The sequence below is a fragment of the Dasypus novemcinctus genome, chromosome 2 (assembly GCF_030445035.2).
Source record: "Dasypus novemcinctus isolate mDasNov1 chromosome 2, mDasNov1.1.hap2, whole genome shotgun sequence".
Lineage (NCBI taxonomy): Eukaryota > Metazoa > Chordata > Mammalia > Cingulata > Dasypodidae > Dasypus > Dasypus novemcinctus.
The window spans coordinates 122,736,126-122,762,153 of NC_080674.1; the positions used below are offsets into that span (position 1 = coordinate 122,736,126).

The 26,028-nt window shown below is 40.4% G+C and overlaps 1 long non-coding RNA gene across 1 annotated transcript in view; it reads right to left on the reverse strand.

Moving 5' to 3' along the window:
- The window catches only part of LOC111766269 (uncharacterized), a 61,991-nt gene that overhangs the window by 23,848 nt on the left and 12,115 nt on the right, over positions 1-26,028 (reverse strand). The window contains exons 2-3 of the long non-coding RNA XR_009180932.1: positions 5,423-5,524; positions 4,736-4,878 (exon numbers count right to left, since the gene is read on the reverse strand). This is a non-coding gene — a long non-coding RNA (uncharacterized lncRNA). The remainder of the gene's footprint in view (positions 1-4,735; positions 4,879-5,422; positions 5,525-26,028) is intronic.

Here is a 26,028-nt window from a genome sequence, read left to right on the forward strand (position 1 = left end):
TATCTGGGGCTTCCCCTTGACCAATTGAAAGAGTTCCAAATGGGACTTTGTGGCCAGGGTCTTGATGGAGTCTTTCTGGCTTTGTTCTTTAGTAACAGCTTTTCTCTCAGGGGGTTTCCAGGCGAGGTCTCCTGACCATGTTCTTTGCAGGGTCCCAGCTGCCTTCCTTCATTCCCGTAACTTGCCTCAACTCCCCCCAAAAGAGTTTACACCCTTATTCTTAAGGGGAAGCTGAGGGGAGATAGTCATTTTTCTTTAACTGCTTCCTGATGGTTAAGAGGAGTTGGCCCTGCCTAACAGAGTGTAAAACCCTATGGCTATTCTATTGAGGTTGAGGGAAGATGGGTAGAGCAACATGGTTGGAACAGGATGAAATCCCCATGTGTCTAATATCTTGTTCTGTAAGGCATTGACTTTGGAAGAATGAACTTAGATAGAATTGTGAAGATACATAATCCAGTAAAAGGATAAAGAAAATGGTGGTAAGCAGATCCAAAAGGGGGGAAAGGCATGACATAATGGGCTACAGGTGAGAAAGGTCAGATGCCTTCAGAGGCTGCATTATCCCAAAGTTAATGTGAAACAGCATTCTTCCTCAAGTTTTTTTAGTTGGTTAACTCTAGGGAGAGACTAGTGGTAGACTTGCTAGGTTTGGTGTAAACTGTCAATTTCAGTTCCCAGGTGGTGATTATGCCTAATGCAGCTAATAGAGGTATTAAGAGAGACACTGGCCTAGACATAACTTTCAAAGACAGTATGGGCAATAACAAGACAGGCATATGGCAAGTAAAATAAAAACAGTACTTAAGTGAGCCATTCTTTTATCTTATAGGCACAGTCATTAATTACTTAGAAAATGAATTATTAAGTTTACCAGGACTTTTAACATGTTCAATATCCCTCTGCATATGATCTAGAATAGAAGAGATACTATCATATTCATCAGGCATATAGGTACAGTACTTAAAACCAATCAATGCACAAGTTCCTCTTTGAGTTGCAGTTAATAGATTTAAGTTCCAGGTTTGCAATACTATACATTTTATCTCTCCATGGGAGCAGACCATTGTAGTGGTTTGATATTATTTATGAATTCCAAAAGGAGATATAGGTTATATTTGTAAATTGGTCTGGTACTCTGAGTATGATACCGTTTGATTGATTTTGATTTAAAGGTTTTACATTTACTTGATTATGTTAAGATTAGGGTTTTGATTTGAAGACATCATAGGTTATGCAGGATTGAGTCCCCACTCCTTTGGTAATTCTAAGCTTTTGCCTCAAATAAATACCCTTAATAAAAGCCAACAGATTTCTGGATCTTTGCATCAGTACCCCATGGGTAACTAATACATTCATAATGCCAATTGTGTTTATTTAAGTCTACTCAGATTACTCTGGAAATTATTGCTCCACTTGGTGTATCCTTCACACAACCAGCATGCTGAAGCACCACAGGACCTAGAGAGAGCTTCAGTGTTACACTGGCCTGGTGTATAGTGCCCTGTGGCACTATGAAACAGAGTCAGTCTGAAAGCAATGACTATTATATATCTGGCCATATTGAGCCTTCATTGGGTGCTGCAGAAGTGTTTAACAGCAATGTACTCTCCGTCCACTTCAGGAGCATGCCCAGATGTGGTAGATACTTTTACTGTTTTAGGGGTTGTGGCAGTTTGATATTATTTATGAATTTCGAAAAGAGATATAGGTCATGTTTGTAAACCGGTCTGTTCCTCTGGGCATTATAACCTTTTGATTGCATTAGATTCAGCAGAGACATCTGATTAATTTATGTTAAGAGTAGGGTTTTGATTCAACCACATCATTAGAGTGCAGCTCATCATTGAGTCCCGGCCCCCATGGTAGACTGATAAAACAGACTCTCACATGAAGTAGATATACAGAAGAACACAGAGGAACAGAAACAATTATAGTTTAAACAAGGAACATTCTTTTTCTCTTCCTTCATATTAGGCTAAAACCTCTTTTCTTTAATAAAATTCTGAAATTGAATAACTTAGGTTCTGGTATAATTATAATTGTTTAAATTTGTTTTAATTACATCTTAGAAAAGATCTTTCCATAGCTTTCAAGGACTTTTTCCTTTACTTACTGAAAGTTGGCAATTGAATTATTAATTAGTCTCATTTTAAGGCTGTTAAAAGGTTTATATTGGGGAATTACAGACAAACTATGACTTAATTCTCTGGACTAGTAAGCCGTTATTTAATTTTTAACAATTTGAATAGAGTTCTTTTCAGAATTTTCATTTGTTAATTTGGTATTACAATCCTGATGTATGAAAATACACACTGAGCAAAATAGGCAGACACAAACAGAGAGTTAGATACAGAAACACAACTCACTAATATTACTTATAATTTCATTTTCTTGTAAAATAAGTGTAACTGTAAAATATCATTTAAAAGATCTCCTTGATGGCTACTTGTAATTAATCTGCATGGTGACTATACAGTTTTGCACAGGAAATGTCATTCTTTTTAGTCATTGGCTTATAACCAAATTGTTCCCAAAGCTTTAAAATACAATTTACATTTTCCTTTACATCAGAGCTTTGCTTACTTCCCATTTTTATGCTGATAGACATTGGATGAGCAACAGTTATTCCAGTATATACTCACTGAAGTCATTGAAGTCTCAAGTAAAACTGTTTTTTTTTCCCATGACTTCCTGCTTTAGGATTCTTGAAGCTCAAAGTGGAGATTCCCCAATCATCAGTCCTTGAAGATAACAGGACTTCTGAGGCCACTGGACTGGAAGAGTGGACATCCAACCCTAAGCATGAGGATCCCCCCATGCAGTCACAACAGTCGGGGGGGAAGGGAGTATGTTTAGGATTATCATTACTATAGCAAGCATATACAAGGGTGAGGTTAGAGCTGAAGTAACCATAAACAAAGGTAAATTAGTCTAAGTTTACCATCACAATAGTAGATCTAGGCTAAATGGACCCAGTTAGAGCAATTTCAGGTATTATCCTTCTGCTGTTTTATAATATACAAGCATCTATAAAACAACTTTGCCTTAACTCTGAGTTACTGTTTCTAGTAAGTTTTTACTTCAAAACAAATTGGACACTTTTATTTATTAACTAAGCAAGTAAAATGAATTTCTTTGTAATCTTTTTTTTTTCTTTTTCAAGTACTTAAGCTTTTTTTTGTTTACAGCACTTTTTTTTTTTAAAAGATTTATTTTTATTTATTTAATTCTCCTCCCCTCCCCCGGTTGTCTGTTTTCTGTGTCTTTTTTTGCTGCATCTTGTTTCTTTGTCTGCTTCTGTTGTCGTCAGCCGCACCGGAAGTGTGGGTGGCGCCATTCCTCGGCAGGCTGCTCCCTCCTTCGCGCTGGGCGGCTCTCCTTATGGGTGCACTCCTTGCGCGTGGGGCTCCCCTACGCGGGGGACACCCTGCGTGGCGCGGCACTCCTTGCGCGCATCAGCACTGCGCATGGGCCAGCTCCACACGGGTCAAGGAGGCCCGGGGCTTGAACCGCGGACCTCCCATGTGGTAGACGGACGCCCTAACCACTGGGTCAAAGTCCGTTTCCCTATTTTTTTTTTTTACACTTTTTAATTTAAAGTTAATAGATCACAAAGAATGTTACATTAAAAAACATAAAAAACATGAGGTTCCTATATACCCCACTCCCCACTCCCACCCCATCTCTTTGTAATCTTAATGTTGCTAAGTTTTCCCGCTTTTCTGGCAGTTGAACTAATTCCATGTGACTTATATATCAAATCCAATTGCAAGATAGTGTTGTGATTTAAAAACTCATTTTGGGTTACTTTTAACCATTGTCCCATTTGTAACAGGTGAATACCAAATTGGATTTACAAGTTCCTAGCTACGAACAGTCTGACAAAGTGAGCCCAGATTAGAACAAAAGGGAGAATCTTACACACTAAGCATAAGGAAAGAAGCCATTTTCCAGGAGCTTTTTAATCTTAATTGATGGCATATAAGAGGTTTCCTCTTCTACAGGGGAGAGGCCCAGTTATCAGCTGTAGTAGTCAAAAGGAGTGATGATGCAAAGAACCAGAACTCTGTGGGCTTTAATAAAGGGTATTTATTTGGGATAGAAGCTTATAGTCACAAGGCCCTTATGTCACCATAAGGGGTACTTTCTTACCCAAAGTCATTGGCCATGGGTTGGAGTAAGATGGCGGGTGATGTCTGCAAGGTTTCAGCCCTCCTTCCTCTTAAGGCTCTGTGGTCCCAGGTTTTTCCAATCTCAGCTGTAGGCTGGCATAAGTCTATTCTTTCTTCCTGGGGCTCATTTCTTCTGGGGCTCAGCTGCTCTGGTCTCTTCACAAGGTCAGCTGTAAACTATTAGGCTCATGGCTCTTCCCAAGGCCTCTACCATCTACAGAGCTCTCTCTATTCCTCTGTGTTCTTCTCTGTGTGTCTACTTTCATGAGAGTTGGTTTACTGCCCGAGGGTCTGGGACTCAATGCCAATGACATGGTTGAATCAAAGCCCTAACCTTAACAAGATTTAATCAGAGTCTCAGCTGAATCTAATCAAAAGTTTACAAACATAATCAATATCTCTTTTGTAATTCATAAATAATATCAAATTGTCACAAGGACGTAGACCTTGATTCCCCATTCACTCCACTTACTAGGCACAAGTGAGGCTGTAGAGGTCTGGAGTGAAGGCTGGGACTGAGTAATTGACTCTTATGCTATTTAAGAAAATCACAATCTTACCTGCCACATCAAGGGTCACCCGACACTCCTCTTCATTGATGGTTCACACGTGGCTTCATGTTCCATCTGTTCTCACTTGGGGCAAAGCCCCAGTGGTCTGGGTGGTGAAGCTGCTTGGGGCCAGGTTCCTGTTGATATGGAGCCTGGATATGGATAGCCCAGGGGTGATGGTTCCTTTAATGGTAGTAGCTAAATGTGAGCCTATCCTGGATCCTGAGCCTGCCACTCCTTACCTTCTCCATCTTAGTGGCCTGGTCTCAATTGTTGAAAACTTAGAACAGTCGTTTCTAAAAGGGAGTTATTGGAAGTTTGTGGGCCCAGGTCCTGCTTTCTACATATATCTGAGGCAGACTGGCTAATTAAATGAGTTCATAGGAAGATCTGTCTTTCCCTAAAGTCAGAATCTACCAGAAGTTATTTTTATTGCCTCTATCAGCTTTCCTTGAAATAAGGCTCCATGTAACTTCCCTGGGTTTATTAAATAAACAAATTTAGTAGTGCATGTCCTCATCCCTTTAAGGAGACATGTGATCACATGATCTCTGGCCCTCAGATCTGCCTGTCCTGTCTTTCTCCTTATACAGATGTAACTGGAATTCAGGGTCCCAAAGAGTCTACTCCTGGTCCTACTTCTAATTATATACTGTTAATTACTGATAATTATTGGCATGGCAAAAAATATATTACTCTCTTCCTTTTTAGACCATCAGGAGGCAGGTTGTCCCTACTTCTGAGAAGACACCCCAATGGGGAGTCTGCTGGAATGTTGGAGAAGCCACACCCATTGTTCTAGGGAGAAAGAGAAAAAAATGTCTGTTAGCTGATCTGGCATCCCAGATCCTGGCTTGACTGAACTTTCAGCCTCCCAAGCATAGCTCCCAAGTTGCTTAAGTCTTGTGAGATGTTTGGAGTTGCTTTTCTCATCTTTGGCATCCTGGAAATCACAGAGACTATGTGCTCAGGGTTTCCCTGCCCAAGACTTGGGAAACGTGCCAAACTAGGTTCTGGACTGAAGTTGTCAAGTTAGAATTTTCTTTCCTAGACGAGGGACTGGCTTGAAACCTTTCTTTTGGTCTTCTCTTACAGAGGTCTTAGAAAGGTTGGCCATGAGAGAGGCTACTGCCAGGGACCAAATTCTGCAGTTAAACCCAAATATTAAGAGGTACATTGAAAAGCAGAGACTGATTGATCTACAGTTTACAGGCAAACAGCCCCGGGGGCCCTAGAGGTAATGGATTAACAGGAATCTTCCTGGGGTTGAGCAAGGAACAAACCTCCTGGCTCAGGTGGGAGCCTCAGGGGCCTTGCTAATAAAACAAAAATGGGCATTACGAGGTTTTAGGTAAAAGCTCACCAGTCTTTGGCAGGGGTCAGGAGTGTTACTTGCCTCTTTGTCTCCTGGGCTGGTGTAGGTAGAGTGGCAGAGACATTCAGCCTGGCTGTGTTGTGAGCAACTAGATGAACACACTCTCTAGTCCACAGGCTTTTGGGGACACCCAAAAGATGGCACACCGGCACTGAGCCAAATGTCTCCAGCCCCTCCTCCTGTAAGCCCTTCACCTGTCAGCCAATGCCTCATAAGCCAAACTGCTATATAAATGCTGCAACTTCCTCAATAAAGCAGATGTGCTTCATGAACCTGTCTCCTGAGTGAGTCTGTCTCTGTTATCCTTACCCCAACGAGCCCCTCGTTCAACAAGTGGTGGCTGAACAGGGACTCGTTGCAGCCGACGCTCCTGCTGTCTATGACTCGGGTAAGTGACCCTTGCCATGGGTAACCTCCCCTCCTCTGCTTGACTCTGCAGGCTCGAGCCTTGCACACTCTCTTGGCAAGTAGGCTCATTAAAATATCAGAAAAAGAACTTAACCAGTACTGGGATATGATAGTCCGCTTTAATCCCTGGCTCTCTACCGTGTCTCTATGGGACCCACAGATCTGGGCTAAACTGTTAAAACGCGTGCGCTCTGCAGAGGTTCATGAAAACAAAACGTTCCCTCTCGGCCTTATCCCTGCGCTCCTAGCTATTCATGCTTGCCTTACGGGGGCTCCGGTAGACGAACCAGCCCTTATTCCTGGATATAATGTCTGCAGACTGCTCCCCAGGAGCACAGCCTTATACCTTAACGCACCCCCCCCACACACACACACAGTTATGGGGCCCGGCTACATCATCCGATGCTCCTGCTTTATACCCTCCACTATCAGAGTTTATAGGAGCTATTAATTCAGGACCCAATGCTACTGATCCTCCTGAGCCCACAAACAATCAGCCTGTCAAACCCGCGCACCCCCTAGTGCCGCCCCACTCTAAGATGGAGGCAAAGTTCCTCAGTAGGAGACTCCCCGCCCGCCCCTGAACTTCCCACTGCGGAAGTCCCCGCCCCAAAGGAACTCTCTGCTGCAGAACTCCCTTTGTCAGCACTTCCCACCTCGCAACTTCCCCCTTCACAGAACCCAGCTCCCGGGGAAGCCTGGGCTATGGGCACTCCCTGTGACACCTCAGACTCTCCTACCAGCAGTCCATGGTTAACTAACTACTCCCAGCTTTGCCGACAATGAGATGCCCATTCTAACACAGGAGCAGAATCATGGCCCAATTTATATCCTGTTAATGTAAACCCCACTGTTGCCGCCTGGCACAGTGGTATCCCCATGAACAAGAAACAATCACTTTACTCCGTGCCATGCAAGAGGATGGCCTCAACAGTCCATATGCACAAATGTTATTGGAAAACCTCAGTGTAGACCTTAACTGTGCCACTGATTGGAAAAACCTAGCATGCGCTATATTACCCACTGGGGATTATATCCAATGGAAAGCTCTCTATTATGACGAGGCTGAAATACTGGGAGAAAGAAATGTGGTGGCTGGGGTTAATATTACCACTGAGTCCCTACAGGGAGAGGGCCAATTCGCATCTCCCACTGTTCAGGCCACAGGGCCCCCTCAATATTTTGATCAATGCCAGTTATGCACTAAGAGGGCATTTCAAAGATAAATCCAAAAGGAAAACCCATCCAAATGTCTAAACTTATACAAGGGGCTAATGGAGGCTTTGCGGATTTTTATGGCCTCATTAAGGAAACAGTAGAGCGAAAAGTTGCTCATGCCGTGGCAGCAGAGGCGCTTATGAAGGACCTCTCATGGGAGGGGGTCAACGGTGAATGTCAAAGAGTCATTGCTCCTTTGTGCAACAGTACACCAGGAGATTGGGTACTACCCTGTCATGATGTCGGCTCTGTCTCTGCCAACATATTGGCTGCCGCCCTAGCCCAGTATCTCAAGGTATCCCCCAAATCAAACTCAGGCAATTGTTTCCATTGTCACTCTCCTGGACATTTTGTGAGAGAATGCCCACAAAAACAGTCACAAAAATCCTCTCCAGGCAAGCCAAATTTAATCTGTCCTAGGTGCCGCAAGGGGCTCCATTGGAAATGCGACTGTAGGTCTCTCACCAATGCCTGTGGAGAAACCCTACTGCCTTTAAACGAGAAGCGGGGCTCCTCTCAGCCCCACCAGTAAGAGAGGAAACTCCATTAAATCCAGACATATATTGGACAATCCCCATCACTCAAAACAAAGTGTGCTTAACACTGGATGTCAATGGGAAATCTATAGTAGGTCAGCTTGATATGGGAGCAACATTTCTGTCCTAAGTAGTAAAGATCTAGACCCAGAATGGCCCCTACTAATTGGGCCCATTATTCAGGGAGTAGATGGCCTGAAAACTTCTTGTCAGGTCACAAAGCCCTTAACTTGGACAGACCCAGATGGTACTATGGGACAATTCAACCCCCTAGTATTAACACAACTCCCCAATACACTATGGGGCAGAGACATAATGCCTCAGCTTGGGACCGTCCTAACAACTGACTAGTCCTCCAATCCTAAAGGCCACTGCTCCACCACTAATGACAATCATGAAACCCCTACCAGTCACCCTAAAATGGAATACCAAACAACCCATCTGGGTGGACAAGTGGCCCCTGCCTCATGAAAAACTCACTCAACTCAAAATCCTTGTCCAACAACAGCTAGACCTTGGGCACATAGAGCCTACTACCAGCCCCCATAATACCCCTGTATTTGTTATACAAAAGAAAACAATGGGTAAATGGTGCTTTCTTCATGACTTGCTAGCCGTCAACTCTCATATGGAAAAAATGGGCTCACCACAACCAGGTCTCCCTCATCCCTCAGCTATACACAAAAATACTTATATTTTTTTAATAGATGTAAAAGATTGTTTCTTTTCCATCCCATTGCTTAAACAAGACTGCCTCTATTTCGCCTTCACAGTTCTGGCAATTAACCGTGCTCTGCCAGCTGAGCGGTACCAATGGAATGTCCTCCCCCAAGGCATGAAAAACAGTCCCACTATATGTCAAAATTTCATAGGCAGTGCCACGTTACCATTGCAAACTTACTGCCAAATCATCCACTACATGGATGACATTCTCATAGCACACCCTGATCAGGATCATCTAACAAACTGTTTTAAGGTGTTGCTCCATAATCTAGAACAGTTGGGACTACAAATCGCCCCCAAAAAAGTGCAAACTAAATCGCCTTCAGCTTTCTAGGATATCATTTCAATATGGGCATCAAGCCCTTGTCACCATTTCTAACAATACCACAAAACTGCACATTAAATGAACTGCAGAAAATCTGCGGGGACATAAACTGGATCAGACCACATCTATCCCTATCATCACATAAATTAGCCCCCCTCTTTTCCCTTTTAGAGGGACCCCAATCCCACGAGTCATCGTGTCCTCACTTCTGAAGCTGAAAATGTCATAAAATATATCAATTCCCAAATGCAAAACACAGAACTGGCCAAATTTAATCCTTATAAACCTCTCCTTGCCATAGTATTAGCAACCCAGGAATACCCACTGGAGTTCTGTGTCAGGATGAGCCCCTATACTGGGTTCACCTTTCCTTCAACAGTCTGAGCAAAATCACACCCCGGTTAATGGCCATCTGCCTACTGGGAAGGAAGCTACGTCACACAGCAAAAGTCATTTATGGCCAGGAGCCTGACAAACTAATCCTGCCCCTTTCTGGAGAGCATATTACCCACCTCCTCCAAACCAACCTCAAATCACAAACACTTGTAACAGGATTTTCTGGGCAAATAGATAATCATCTGCCTGCTCACAAACTTCTCTCCACCCTGGAGCAATTGCCATGCAATTTCCATGAGAACACTTACCTGCGGTCCAACCCACTCCCAAATGAAACCCTTGTCCTTACGGACACCGATAAGTCATTCAGTGTAGTACTTATAAAACAACAAAAACAAATGGATCGGATTATAAAATGCCCCCATGACAGCTCAGTACAGTTCGGAGAACTATATGCACTCTTCCTTGCATTATATCATTGTCAGAATATCCCTATAAATATCTTCTCCAACAGTGCTTATGCGGTACAAACCCTACGTAGCCTTCCACATGCAGTCTTCTACTAAAAAAAAAAAAAAAACCCAACTAGATGACCTGTTAACCCAAACCAAAGCTATCCTTGAAAATAGGGCACATCCATGGTACATACAACACATCAGAGCACATAGTAACTTGCCTGGCCCCCTATCCCAAGGAAACCAACAAGCAGACGAATCAATTTGCTTAATACTCACTGCACCTGTTATTGACCAAGCACGCACCTTACATGCCAAATTCCATATGTCTGCACATGCCCTCAAGCGGCTGATTCCTTCGCTCTCTCACCAACAACGCAAACATCTAACTCGCATCTGTGCACAATGTGGTCCCCTGTTACCACTAGGACCACTTCAACCCCGAGGAGTCGATCCCAGAGGGCTACGTCCCAACGGTCTATGGCAGATGGACATCACCCATGTCCCTTCTTTGGGACACTGAAATATGTCCATGTAATTATTGACACATATTCTGATTTGTGTTTTCCACCGCTCTCTCTGGTGAGCATACCCGTCATGCTACTTCTGCCTTGTTGCAGGCCATTCTACAAATGGGGGTGCCATGGGCCTTAAAAACAGACAGTAGGCCCTGTTATACCTCCCAATCCTTCCAATCCTTCTGTTCTGAATGGCGGGTCAAACACTCTACAGGCATCCCACACAACCCACAGGGTCAAGCCATCATTGAGCATGTCCTTGCCACCTGAAAGAACATATAATAAAACAAAAGGGGGAGAACCCTAGGGATATACTCAAAACATCATAACAAAAGCCCTAATTACACTAAATTACTTTTCTTTCAATTCTGAAGGTCTCTCTCCCACCAACAAGCACTGGGGAGGGCTCCGCTCTATACCCACACCAGTGCCCTTGGTGCACTGGAAGGATCCCCTAACACAACAATGGAACGGGCCCCATCCCCTACTAACACAGGAATGAGGGTTTGCTTGTGTCTTTTCAGAAAACACAGACCAGCCCATCTGGGTCCCCAGCAGATTGATACGGCCCACCGTGCCCACCGAAAAATGAGATGGCCGATCCTCCGCCGCCGAAGATGTCCCTCCAGACAATCACTCAACTCGCAGGTGACATAAATAACCTGTCCCTGGAAGAAAGGTGAGGAGGAGGCAGCCCTGTAAGATGTCGCGGCCAATGCCAGACTCCTGCCCATTCCACACGTCGCATCACATGGGGAGACATCAAATCATTATGCACAGAAACCCAACATATGGCACCTGCCCCTGTAACACCCGAAACCCTCTTCCTCCTCATTTGCTCGATCCTCACAGCAAACTCCGCTCATGGACAGCTGCTCTGGACTGCAGTACGACATCCGCCTCTTCTTATGCCTGTGGACATGGACGCTCCACAGTTCCCAGTTGCATTTGCTGCTGACTGTACCCTCGGCTTGCCATGTCTCAACAAACCTACGATATCGAAAAAATGGAATGGATCACTGAATAGCTCTTTAGAACATTCTCAAGTTTACCATGCAGAACAGAACCACCGAAGAAAATAAAGACTGGGCTCAACTTCTATCCATCTCTCTTGGGGACTTCGTGGAAAATAGAAATAGTAAAAGAAGCCATAATGAACGAAATGGCTCCTTTATTGGCATGACCCGTCACTTTCCTGTCACCAATTTAAACTGGACCAACCGCCATTCCAACACGTTAAGGCCACTCAGCCCGCCTTGGGTACACTGCCCGTACGAGTTCCTCAAAACTCCCTCCACCAGATTACCTGATGCGCCGGCCCCCCCCCCCCCCCACATCAATTGCCTCCCTGGAAACCACCATATGGCAAAATTACTCCAACACTCTGGGCCACAGGCCTGGATATAGATGACGACACACTACCCTACGTGAGTCGCAACCCTCAGCTAGCACTAAGAACGATTTATGGATGGTGGACACTTTGTGGTGAAAACACCTGCATAGACTTGTGTCCTTTCATCACTATGAACTCCACCTTAACCAATGGAACATAGACCTTGAATGGAACTTGGGAGGGAAATCTTAACGTAACTATCCATAAGCAATTGCATTATACCCCGCTAGTATGCTTCACCCTACCTTTTCTGTTTATTGTTAGCACCAATGTATCCTTTCAGTGCTATAACTCCTCCAGCAGCTGCAATATCACCAACTGCTGGAACAGCTCAGCTTTCCCCTATACCATCCCCCTATGTATCCCCACATTACTGTGGGTGCTATAAACACTACTGACTGGGAAGGTCACTTTAATATCATAACTCATTAACAAATCTGCTCCGAAAGAGTCGTTGGCCTTGTCATCATGGTAATAATGGCCAACATCACCAGCCTAGCCAGCATAGGCTGAGGTGTAGCAGCCTTCATCCAAACCAGTCATACTGCAGCCACACTAAACGAGCCAGCTGAAAGAACAGCCACCGCATTTGACACACAGTCTCTCAGTCATATCCACAGTGCTTTACTTAACCTCCAACAACAAATAGATCTCTTAGAAGAAGAAACATATATGCTTTGGCAACTTACTCATACCCATTGTGACCAGCGATTCCTCTCCATATGCGTTACCTCTCCATATGCGTTACCCCAATTCCAGTAACTAATGCTTTGCTAGCTCGACAGCAACTCAGAACCCACTTACTTGGCCCTTGGAACCAACAGTTCCTCAACCTCACCCAACTATTAACATCCCAGATCTTACTGATTAACAACACCCGAGCCTCTGGAGTAGACACCTCTTTACTAGCTGCAATGCTAGAGTGCGTATGGTCCCTCCTATCACCTCCCAACCTTCTGCTGTGGCTTGTAATAGGAATCTTAATTTGTTGTCATATGTATGGTCTATCAATGTATCAACAAAAGCCTTCAAGCTTTATCCCAAAAAACTGAAGAACTGAAATTAGTACAATTGGCTCTAATTAATAACAGAGGGGAAGATGTAGGTAGAGCAGCAGAGACATTCAGCTTGGCTGTGCTGTGAGCGACTAGATGAGCACACTCTAGTCCACACACTTTTGGGCACACCCAAAAGATGGTGCACCAGCACTGAGCCAAATGTCTCCAGCCCCGCCTCACCCTCCTCCCGTAAGCCCTCTGCCTATCAGCTAATATCTGTAAGCCAAACCGCTATATAAATGCTGCAACTTCCTCAATAAAGCAGACGTGGATCATGAACCCGTCTCTGGAGTGAGTCTGTCTCCGTCGTCCTTACCCCAACGAGCCCCTCGTTCAACAGGCTGGCTCAACAAATATGTTAGCAGAACACTCTACATCCTTGGTGCGCCCCATCGGAGAGTTTAAGAACATCCCATAGAGTAGTCAAGAGAGTGTAGAGTTTATTAAGAAACAAGAAAAAAAGTACGAGTCTGAGACATGGATTACGCCCTTGCTACAGGATGAGTCCCTCAGGGCTTGTGGGGCCCCAGGTTAGGCCTTTTTAAAACCTTTTGTTCTCCCCCTTCCTCATGTTGGGGAGGGGCCCCAGCTGTTTGCTGTTCTGATTGGTTTCCTAATGATCCCTGCCTGTTAGCTCTCAGGGGACCAATGAAGAGGTCTGTTGTTTGGAGGTATCTGGGGCTTCACCTTGATCCTGGAAAGAATTCCAAATGGGACCTGGTGGCCAGGGTCAGTTGGGATAGTTCCACCTTTGTGCTTTAGCAGCAGCCTTCCCCTGGGGTGGGGGTGGGCGGGCGGGTTACGGTATCTCGCAGCCATGTTCTTTGCCATCTCCCACCTTCCTTCCTTCATTCTTTATACTAACTGCCTCAGCATCTCTGATTTTAGGATTCCTGCTTCAGCTCTTTCTTTGAGTGAGATAATTCTTGCTAGAGTTAAGGATGGAAATTGAGCACATAAGACATTACTTAGTTCTGAGGGTGATTCTAAGTCAAAGTGGGTTCGTTTTCCCCAATGTGTCTTTAAAGTCAATTCCTGAGTCACCAAGCTTTCAAAGAGAGGAAAAGTTCATTTGGTTGCACAAGCAAAGGATTTCAAGTGACTTAAACACTACAAAACAGCCTCCCTGATATGGTGAAATTCTAATATTTTACATCATCAAGGTGCTAATGAATAATTGAATTGGGGTGGAGCTGAACACAGTTTCCTTCATTAATAAACATCAAGGGACCGAATAGGACAGATGGGGGTGGTTTAGCAAACCAGGGTTAGTCACAAGGATTTGGGATAGAGGTATCCAGAAAAAGGCCAGTTACAAGGTCTTTCATTTGGATATTAAACAGAGGTGGGTGGAGAGGTGACCATCCCAAAAGTAGGTTTACACAAGGATGAATTCAATCTAGAATTACTATCACAAAGGTAAGCTTACACAAGGGTGAGGCTAAGTCTACAATAACCATAAACATGGGTGAGAACATCTAGCTAGCTGCAATAATTTCAATATTAACCTCTTGCTTTTATAATGTAAATAGTAATCGCAATTACGCGTTTATTCTTAACCCTGGTTTATAATGATGATAATAATGTTGTGCCTATGTATTCCCTACTGCATTATTGCATCTATTCCAAAGCCTTGCCAAATTAAAAGGATAGCCTTCTTTCCCCTTTACCATATCTGGATTTACATTAATCATGTCTCCCACTTGTCCTCCATTTACCTTATTAGGAAAATGATTTAGAGTTCAGAGGAAGAAAAGTCAACCCTACATATCATGCTTGCTTTTCCTGGAAAAAGCAGAATAGCTGCAATTATTGTGATTACTTTTCTGAAGTTAAAAGAGGATTTTCTATTTATTCTCTATGGCACTCTTCTTGCCTTTTTCACCTTCTGAAGAGTTGAAACTAATAGAAAACTTCTTTTGAAGTTCAGCAAATGTATCTCCTATTGAGACTCTAGGATCTGAGCTTTTTACACTATATTATTGGGAAAACTTTCCTGCCTTTGTTGAATTCTCATCTTGCCCTTTGGGATCAGCTATTTAATGGGGGAAGGAGAGACAGTGCAAAAAATGAAACTGCAAGACCGCATGTTAAAAAAGGTATTAAAGATTTCAAGATGGTGATAGCAGAGCAATAAACCAAATATGGGGCCCTTCTGTGCAAGAGGCCCTGTCTTCCCTCCTGTATTTGAACCAGGTATTCACTTGCTTTCAAATGCAGAGGAAAAATCCCATACAGTAAAAATAGATGATGGCTGTTTTCAGCCTTAATTTTATGAGAGAAAATGCTTTAATTATACTTGAACTAAGAAAAATGAGCTAACAAAGGATTTATTGGATGTCTGGAATTGAGAAAATGCAAGTTCTTCTTTGTAAAAAAGAAATATGCAATTAAAAGAAAAATTATTCTTTTTAAAAATAATTCATCCTAGAAACAATCTTTAGAATATTATTTGAATACATTTTTTCTTTTTTCCTTTTACACCGCCCTTTATTTTTTGTATTTATCTACATTTTTAAAAATGTTTACAAGTTTTCCTCTTTCCTCTTCCTCCTCCTTCCTCAATGAATTTGCTATTTCTTTTAAGGGAAATCATTGGAACTATAAAGGATAGTATTTTCAAGATTCTTCCATGTTGCAGCATGTCTTATATCTTCTTCTTTTCTTATGGCCAAATAATATTTCATTGTGTTTATGTACTACATTTTGTTTATCCATTCATTTGTTGATGGACACTTGTGTTGTTTCCAGTTTTTGGATATTGTGAATAATGCTGCTATAAAAATTTGGTACAGATATTGTTTGTGACCCTGCTTTCTTTCTCTTTGGTACTTACCTAGAAATGGGATAGCCAAGTCAAATGGTGATTCTATATTTCACTTTTTAAGAAACAGCCATATTGTTTTCCATTTGAATAACTTCTTATTAAATCTTAAAACAATCACAGGTAAATTCCAATCTGGTGAACCAAGCTATTTTGTCTGCACATGACATTCACATTCCAGGAAGCATAAAGAAGTAGGAAAATAGAAATATAATAAACCAAATTTTGGGATGTAATTCTCAGGAAAAGGGAGGAGAGGATAATACTTCCCATTGTTGAAGACTAATAATCATCTATTTAAGGTAAATTTTCTGATTTTCAACTGCAGTGGTATTGCTCATCATCATTATAATCCACTTATACTTAGAAGTGTGTCACTAATACATGACATGTTGTATAACCACTGAAACAAATACTGACCTGTGGCATTGTCAAAGCAGAATCACCAAAGGCAATTAAATCCACACTGAGCAGTTCTGGTTCTGGGAAAAGTATAGGACTACACATTTCTCCATGCAAATAGGTGCACGTGTACTCATGTCCATGTATGACTACACACACACACACATACCAACTTAAAACTTCTGAAGACATAATATTTGAGAATGGCAGTAAGCAAACTGTGACATTTGGGCCAAATCTGACCTTCAGCCTATTTTTGTACATAATTTTTTATTAGAACACAACCACTCAAATTTTTTACATATGTTGTTGGGAATTAAAATGTGTTTCACAAAAAGGTCCCATTCCCTGGTCTTTTGTAAGTAAGACCTTTGAAGAATTTAAGATGTGCCTAAATTGAATGAAGATGGGCCTTAATCCAATATAGCTGAAATTTTATAAGCCAAGGAAATTGGACCTGAAGGAGAAGCCATGAGAAGCAACCAGAAGCTGGAAGTGAAAAGAGCCCAGATGAGAAATGAGAGGATGCTGCCATGAGCATTGTCATGTGATGGAAAAGCCAAGGATCACTGGCAGTCAGTCCCAGCAAGCCACAGTCTTCCAGGAGACAGCATCACCTTTGTGACACTTCAATTTTGGACTTCTCCTAGCCTCAAAATTGTGAGCCAATAAATTTCCATTATTTAAGCCAACCCATTGTATGGTATTTGTTTTCACAGGTAGGAAACTTAGATATAAATCTATGGTGGCTTTGCATTGAAGAGACAAAGTTGAATAGTCGCAGCATAGACCATATGGCCTGCAAAGTCTAAAATACTTATTATCTGACTCTTTACAGATCATGAGGCAACTGTGTCTGAGGGAAGAGGGCACATTTGGAATCTTATAAATGGAAGGATTCCTAGGGCTCCCACATTGCATGTCCAAACATGCACAGAAAGGCTCAGGGAGGCCATACACTTTGGCCTGGATCTACATCTTAAATTAATTTTATGACTAAACCCTTCTGGAGAGCATGTATGCAGTTGTTTTCTTCTCCTTTTACTTTTGTTAGCTCCTCACAATCAAAGAAATCTCTGTCATAACTCTATCTAGATATAAATGTAAGAAACAGATGTCACATGTCTGAATTCTAGCAATGCACATTAAAATATCAAAATATCCAAGTTTCAGTAAAAGGTTAAAAAACATACAAAGAAACAGGAAGTGATGGCCCAGGCAAAGCAGAAGATTACATAATTAGAAATCATCAATGAGAAGACTCAGAACTGACATTCCAGACAAAGACTTTAAAGAGCTAAAGGAAAATGGACAAAATTTAAGGAAATTAGGAAAACAATAGATGAACACAAGGAGAATACCAAAAGAGAAATTGAAATTAAACAATTAGAGCTGAAGACCATTAGAAGAGAAATTAAAATTTTCCTAGAGTGGTTCAAAAGCAGATTGGAACGGACAGAAGAAAGAATCATTGAACTTGAAGATAAGGCAATTGAAATTGCTTAATTCAAGGAAAAGAAAGAAGAAAGAATGAATAAAAATGTACAGATGGTGAGGAACCTGTGAGACACCATCAAACATATATACATCAAGCATACACAGATTGTGGGAGTTCCAGAAGGAGAAGACAGCAAGAAGCAGAGAGCAAATACAAGGAAACAATGACTGAAAACTTCCCAAATATAATGAAAGAGATGAATATACATTCAGTATGCTCAACAAACTTGAACAGGAGAAACCAAAACAGAGCCACGGCATATTATCATCAAATACTTGAATGCCAGAGATAAAAGGAGAATTCTGAAAGCCACAAGAGAGAAGCAACATGTTCTGTACAAGGGAGCCTCAGTAAGATTGTGTTGATTTCTCATTAGAAACTGCAGAAACAAGAAGGCAGTGGGATGACAGATTGAAGTGCTGAAGGCAAAGAAATTGCCATACAAGAATTCTATATCTTGCAAAACTTGCTATCAAATATAAGGGAGAGATCACAATAATCCTAGATAGACAAAAGCTGAGAAAATTCATCACCATTAGTACTACAAGAGATCCTAAAATGAGTTCTGAGGGTTCAAAGGAAAGGAAAATAGATAATAGATTGAAGCTGCATGAAGAAATAAAGTTCTCTAGTGAGGCTAACAATGCGGATAAATATAAATGACAATACTATTGTATTTTTGGTTTGTAATTATACTGTTTTACTTCCTTCATCTAAAAGGCAAATGCATAAAATATGATCATAAATCAGTGGTTTTGGAGTGATAATGTATAAAAATGTAACTTTGACAAGAACAACATAAAGGGGAACAGAGGTGTATAGGAACATAGTTTTTGTATTCTCTTGAAGTTAAGTTGATAATGAAGCAAAATGAGATTGCTATACATTTAAGATAAATTTAAGGCCTATGGTAACTATAGAGAATTTGCAACCTCATAGAGACAGAAATTAGCCAGGAGTGGAGGGCATGGGGAATGAGAGTTAATGTAGGGTTTCTGTTTGGGGAGATGGTGAGTTTACTACAATATTTTGAAAGTTGTGAATCCCAATGGTCTGCTTGGGAGTGGTTGAGATGGGAAAGTTTATGTTATATATAATTTCATACAATTAAAAGAAGAAAGTGCAGCTAAAGAGACAATGACAGTTAAATGCTCCATGGGATCCAGCAAGGGAGGAAGAAAGGATCAAAGAGATATTACTGGGACTTACAAAAAATTTGGAATATAGACTGCAGTCTTTATATCAATATTAAATTTCTTGAACTTGATAATTGCACTTAAGGTGTTTGTATAAGTGAATATCTTTGTTTTTAGGAAATGTACATGGCACTATTAACTGTCCAAGGAACATGATATATACAACCTACATTAAACTGTTCAGAAAATGGTAGCTAGATAGATATTAAAAAAATGTGGCAAATTTAAAAATTGGTGGATCTAGGTATCTCAGGTGGTAGGAGAATGTTGGGGTTCTCTGTATGGGATTTATATTATTTTTGTAACTTTCCTGTAAGTTTGGAAGTAATTCAAAATAAAAATAAAATAAAAAAGAGCAAGGCACTGTGCTCCCCTTCCTGAATTACAAAAATAAAATAGTTAATTCTGGGTATCTGGTTGGGGAATACTTTGGTGTGCTATTTTTCTCTATATTAGTTTTGTAACTTTCCTGTAAGTTTGAAATTATTCCAAAATAAAAAGTTAAAAAAGACAGTATTGAAAGTCCTTTTTTTGTAATTAATTATAACAAACAGGATTATATTGCTTTGTATTACTGACATGATTGATTTAATTCCCTTTTTGTCTCCTTTAACATTCAGGGTTGCTATGAGTCTAACTAAACAATTTTATATTTTCATTTAAAATTTTCATAACCATTTTTTCCCTCATAATAAACTTTATTTGTAGAGAAGTTTTAGATTGCATTAAAGTTATATGGAAAGTATAGGCGATTCCCATATACCCCACCTCCTCCCCCTCTCACATTTTCCCTTATTAATAACATCTTACATCACTGTGATACATTTATTATACTTGATGAACAAATACTGAAGCATTGTTACTAACCAAGATCTGTAGTTTACATTATGGTTTACACTTTTGACTGTATAGTCTTCTAGGATTTGACAAAATGTATAATGGCCTTTATCTGCCATTGCAATATCATACAGGGCAATTTCAATGCCCTAAATATACCCTATGTTCCACCTATTCTTTCCTCCCTCTCCCCAGAAAATTTCTTGTAACCACAATCATTATATCAATGATACAAGTTTTTCCATTACAACAATAATAATAAAAATCTACTTTGGTCCATGGTTGCATTCTCCCCTTATGTTTGCTCATTCCTCAATATTGAGGATTTTGGGACGGTGTTGCCTGCTCTGCTTCAGACTGAGAGGGAGGTTAATCTTATGGGGCAGATGTAAGATACTGTTTTGCTTGCAGTTGTAGATACTCTGTTTTTTGGGATGGGTGTTGTCCATCATCATCATTTTATTCGTTGTCCTGTGCAAGTCTGATGCATTGGAAAATAGGTGTGGGCCACAACTGTGCTGAGAGTCAGGGCTTAACCAGCATGTGAATATACCGAAGATTTAAGTCTCTGGGACTTATATTTAACAGGTATATTGCTAATTGTAGTTCACACAAAAGGGGTCGAAGAATCATGTGTAGGGAAATTATAAATGAGTCTAACTCTGTTACATTGAGGAAATAGATTAGCAGATATTCCAAGGTAAGGTCCAGCAAAAGGGTACTGATTTCATGTGGTTGTTTCCCTTGCTTACAGTGTTTGCATGTCTCTAGAGCCCTTGGGAGCACCCCTGTTATAATTTTGTTTACTGTGGCAGTTAGTGAGATCTGCCTGAGACATGGTTCTAATTGTAACTTCTAAAACACCCTCCTTATTCACTTTGAAATCTCTTAACCATAGAAACTTTTTTTGTATTTAATGTTTCCTGCATTTGGTCAAGGTCTTTTTACAAAGGCATCCGTGGTTGGGGCAAAACAATTTTTTATTGTGAAACCTAGAAATAGTGGTAACCTCTCTAGAGGCCTTCAGGCAACTCTTGCTTTGTGTTTCCCAATGAGCCACAGTCATAGTTAATGAGTATCTTGAGTGCATACCCTATTGAAAATAAAAAAATAAAGGTGATTTAGTTAACTTTAACAGAGAATGAACTCAAGATCATAATTTTTAAAAATGAACAAACATGCCAAATATATAGGTAGAATTAAATTTTTCGACAGATGTTATTTACTTACCAAGATAAAATCAGTTGATTTAATTTAACAGACCAAATTTAAAGCAAACAGACAGCAAGAGAGGTAAGCATATTTTCTCAACCAGTAGTAAGGTGTTTGATAATATATGTATTCAAAAGTATGATCGTCCACATAAAGTCTGTAGGAGAAACTTTTTGAAAATCTTAGGTATGGAATCACCATTTACTTATTCACATATTTCTCCAAGTACACTGATAACACTTTCCTTGCCTTTAAATTTTTTTTATTGCATAGTGAACAGTAACCAAGTATATTTACTGACAAATAGAAGGAACAAACAATAATGGTATGTAACATTTCATTTTAAGAAAAAAAATTGCCATTGTCTTTCAGGTTTCCCATGTTCCCCTTCCTATTATATCCTGCTCTCTTTCCCTTTCAGAAACAACCAATATCTAAAATTTTGTTTCTGTCCCTTTCTTCCCTTTTTATTATTAACTTTTTGTTACACAGTTCTATGAATTTTTGTCATATGCATAGATTCATGTACCTATCACCACATCAGAATACAGACATTTTCCACCATGAAATTCCCTCAAATTACTCCTTTGTAGCCACATTTTTTCCCAGCTCTAAGTCCTTGCAACTACTGATTTGTTTTTCATCACTATAATTCTGCCATTTTGAGAAGGTTGTATAAATGAAGTCATATAGTATGTAAAACTTTGAGATTAGCTCTTTTCATTCAACGTATAATGCCATTTGGGGTCCATCTCAGTTGTTGAGTATATGAACAATTTGCTCCTTTCCACTGTTGAGTATTTCATTGTATGGATATACTATAGTTTGTTCAGGCATTTATCCTCTGAAGGATTTCTCCTCCCCCCAGTTTTTGGCTATTACAAATAAAGCTGATATAAATATTCATGTACCACTTTTTATAAGTGAACATAAGTTTTTTTCTCTCTAGGAAAAATTTCCAGGAGTACAATTGCTGGATCATATGGTACATATATGCTTAACTCTATAAGAACCTATTAAAGCATTTTCCAGAGTAACTGTACTATTTTACAGTCTCAATAGCAACATATAGAGGTCCAGTTGCTCCACATCTTTGACATGTCATACTTGGTATTATCTATATTTTTTATTTTAGTCAGTCTGATAGATGTGTGGTGGTATCTCATCATAGCTTTAATTTGCATCTTACTACTGGTTAACAGCACTAAATACCTTTTCATGTGCTTATATGCCATCTGTATATCCACTTTGGTGAAGTGTCCATTCAAATAAAGAAGAAAATGTCAAATAATGTTTTAAAGCTGTTGCAGCTATTTAAAATTCAGCAATGTATGAGGTACTAGTTATTCTGTATGCTTGTGAACATTTGATGTTGTCAGTCTTTGCAATTTTAGCAAAGACTTTTACGGGGAAAGAAATGGTATCTCATTTGTGGTTTTGGTTTGCATTCGCTGATAATTAATGATCGTTATCAGCTTTTCATGTGCTTATACATCATTTCTATATTTTCTTTTTTGGAAGTATCTGTCCAAGTCTTTTGCCCAATTATTAACTGGATTTTTGTCGTTTATTAAGTTGTAAGAACTCTTTGAAAATTAATGTTAAGATAATTAAAAGACAAGCCTCAGATCTGGAAAAATATTTCAAATTCACATATTGTCAAAGGTCTTGTTTAGAGAATACATAAAGAAAATTTACGGCCCAGTAATCAGAAGGAATAACCCAATTATTTGGATAAAGGATTTGAACAAAGTGGACAAAAGATTTGAACAGATACATCAAGAAAAGAGATATACAAAAAGCCAATAAATGCATGAAAAGATGCTCAAAATGATTCATCATCTGGACAATTCAAATTATAAAAATGAGTTACCACTACATAGCCACTAATAAGGTTTAAATTAAAAAAAAAATTTTTTAAGATTTATTTTTTATTTATTTCTCTCCTCTCCCCCCCGCCCAGTTGTCTGCTCTCTGTGCCCATTCGCTGTATGTTCTTCTGTGACCACTTCTATCTTTATCAGCAGCGCTGGGAATCTGCGTTTCTTTTTGTTGTGTCATCATGTTGTGCCAGTTCTCCATGTGTGCAGTGCAATTCGTGGGCAGGCTGCACTTTCTTTCGTGCTGGGTGGCTCTCCTTATGGGGCGCACTCCTTGCGCATGGGGCTCCCCTACATGGGGGACACCCCTGCGTGGCACGGCATTCCTTGTGCGCATCAGCACTGCTCATGGGCCAGCTCCACACGAGTCAAGGAGGCCTGGGGTTTGAACCGCAGACCTCCCATGTGGTAGGCGGATGCCCTATCCATTGGGCCAAGTCTGCTTTCTAAGGCTAAAATTAAAAAGACTTAAAAATACAAAAGCTTCATGAGAATATGGAGCAACAAGAACTCTCATATACTGCTAGCGGGAACATGAAATGGTACAACCATTTTTGAAAAGTTTGGCAGTTTCTTATAAAGTTAACCATATAAGTACATACTTATTAAAGAGGAATGGAACTATATGTCCACACAAAACTTGTACATGAAGGGTCATAGTGGTTTTATCCCATAAACTGGAAGCAAGCCCAATGTCCAGCAGCAGGTTTCAAAGATAAATTGTAATGTATTTATTTATATGATGGGCTACTATGCCACAATAAAAAGGAGCAAATTATGGATACACACAAAAACATGGATGAATTAGGCTGAATGCAAGAAACCAAAACCAAAAAAGAATATATACTGCATGTATTAGTCAGCCAAAAGGGTGCTGATACAAAATACCAGAAATCTGTTGGTTTTTATAAAGGGTATTTATTTGGTCTAGAAGCTTGCAGTTGCCAGGCCATAAAGCATAAATTACTTCCCTCACCAGTCTACTGCCACATATTGGAGCAAGATGACTGCCAATATCTGCATGGGTTCAGGCTTCCTGGGTTCCTCTCTTCCCAGGGCTTGCCTTTCTCTGGGCTCAGCTGCCCATTCTCTGGTCTCTGCAGCTGCAAACTATCAGGTGAATGGCTTGTCTCTCTTCTCAGGGCCTTCTCTCTTTCCTCACAACCAAGCTCTTCTGTGTACTTACTTCCCAGGACTTCAGCTCAAAACTCCAGCATCAAAACACCAACTCTGTCTTTGTCAGGTCTTTTATCTGTGAGACCCCACCTCTTGGTAGGTGGGGACTCAACACCATACTGATGTGGCCCAATAATTCTGTAGAGAATAAAAGTTTTGTTCATTTGTAGATAAGTTTTCATCTCTGCTTGGATACTTACAAGATTTTCACCCTTTACTTTTGTATATCAGTGTATACTTAACTGTAAATTCCTTTTCATGAATTTTGCTGGTTCTTTGATAGTACTTTCAACCTGCAAGATCTAGAAAATTGTATTTTCTCTTTTTCTTTCTTCTTTTTCCTTCTTCCTTTGCTTATTTTGTCCAATTAATTCTGATCTCTCCTTTATAGATCTCTCCTTTATATATATATATATATATATAAAACCTTCTGTTATTCCTTTTTCCTGACATATCCATCTCTCAGTCTTTGAGAAAGTTCAGAAAGGCAGACTCCATGACTTGATTTTCTGGAATTCCAACCGCGTTTCTTGCACTAGCTTGAGGGTGTATTTTGATTGTGAATTTACAGTTTTATTTTTGTTTATTCCCTCTTTATCTCACACACACACCTCCGTGTGTGCGGTGCCATTCTTGGGCAGGCTGCACTTTCTTTCGCTCTGGGCGGCTCTCCTTATGGGCGCACTCCCTGCGTGTGGGGCTCCCCTATGCGGGGGACACCCCTGCATTGCACGGCCCTCCTTGCGCGCATCAGCACTGCACGTGGGCCAGCACCACACAGGTCAGGAAGCCCTGGGTTTGAACCTTGGACCTCCCATGTGGTAGGCGGATGCCCTATCTGTTGGGCCAAATCCACTTCCTTATATTTTTTAATGTAACATTATTTGTGATCTATGTATATTTTTTTAAAAAGTCAATTAAAAATAATTTTTAAAGTACCAAAAAATATAAAGGGGAGTTCTTAAGAAGGGGAACAGATTGTAGTTAAACACAACAAACACCTGTAATAATCTTTGTCTGAATCTTCAGGATAAGCCCTCTCTCTGTCATTGTTCTAGAGTATATTTTCATTAGTACCTTGCTTTATTTTTGCTGTTTTCTTGCCTGCTCGTCTTGGAGTGAGAGGAGATCTCTGCAGACACAGCACTTGCCAATGGGCAGAGTAAAAGCCTTTCCCTCCTCTAGTAATCCTCCTTCTTTTGTCCTTTGATCTAGCAGTTCATGAAAATATACAATCCCAAGAATGTACTGTTTTGAGGCTTTTGAAAAAATTCCTTCTCTTTTTATACTTTGACTGACTTACAGGAATTAAACCTACCAGATGCCAGAAGACATGGCCCCTTCCTTCTGGGATCCATTTTATTGTTGTAGAGGAGTTGAAAGCATCTAGTGAATAGGGATTTCTGTTGGGATGCCTGCCTCTTACAGTACAGGACTGTGACTAACTTTTCTTGCTGGTCCAGAGCTGGATTACTGAGCCAGGGTTCCAGCAAGAGAGCTGACAAAACATAGTCTCCCTAGCTTTTTTCAGGATGGTGAATTTGCCCCTTTCTGGTAGCAAAACTTGTGTCAGATGCTAATAATGAAACAAAATTCACTCCAAAGGTTTTGTGCTAGTCGAACTTTCTTTAAGATTTTGGTGTTAAATTAACGGTCTTATTTTTTTTTAAACTGTCTTATTTATGTTAGTGTTTTTGTGAGTTTTTATCTATTTGAATGTTTTTATAGGTCTTTTATCAGAAATTTGGAAGCAATTATATCAGTAACTGTCAACTACCTTGAACTGTAAACGCATTTTCACTGATTCCATTTGTTAAAGTAGGTAATATAATTAAACATTTGGTGTTTAAAGAGTCCCTTTGTTTATTTCCTGTGTCACCTAGAGGTACCTAAAGGATTAGCAAAGGAAGGTAGAAAACTAGAAGTTTTCTA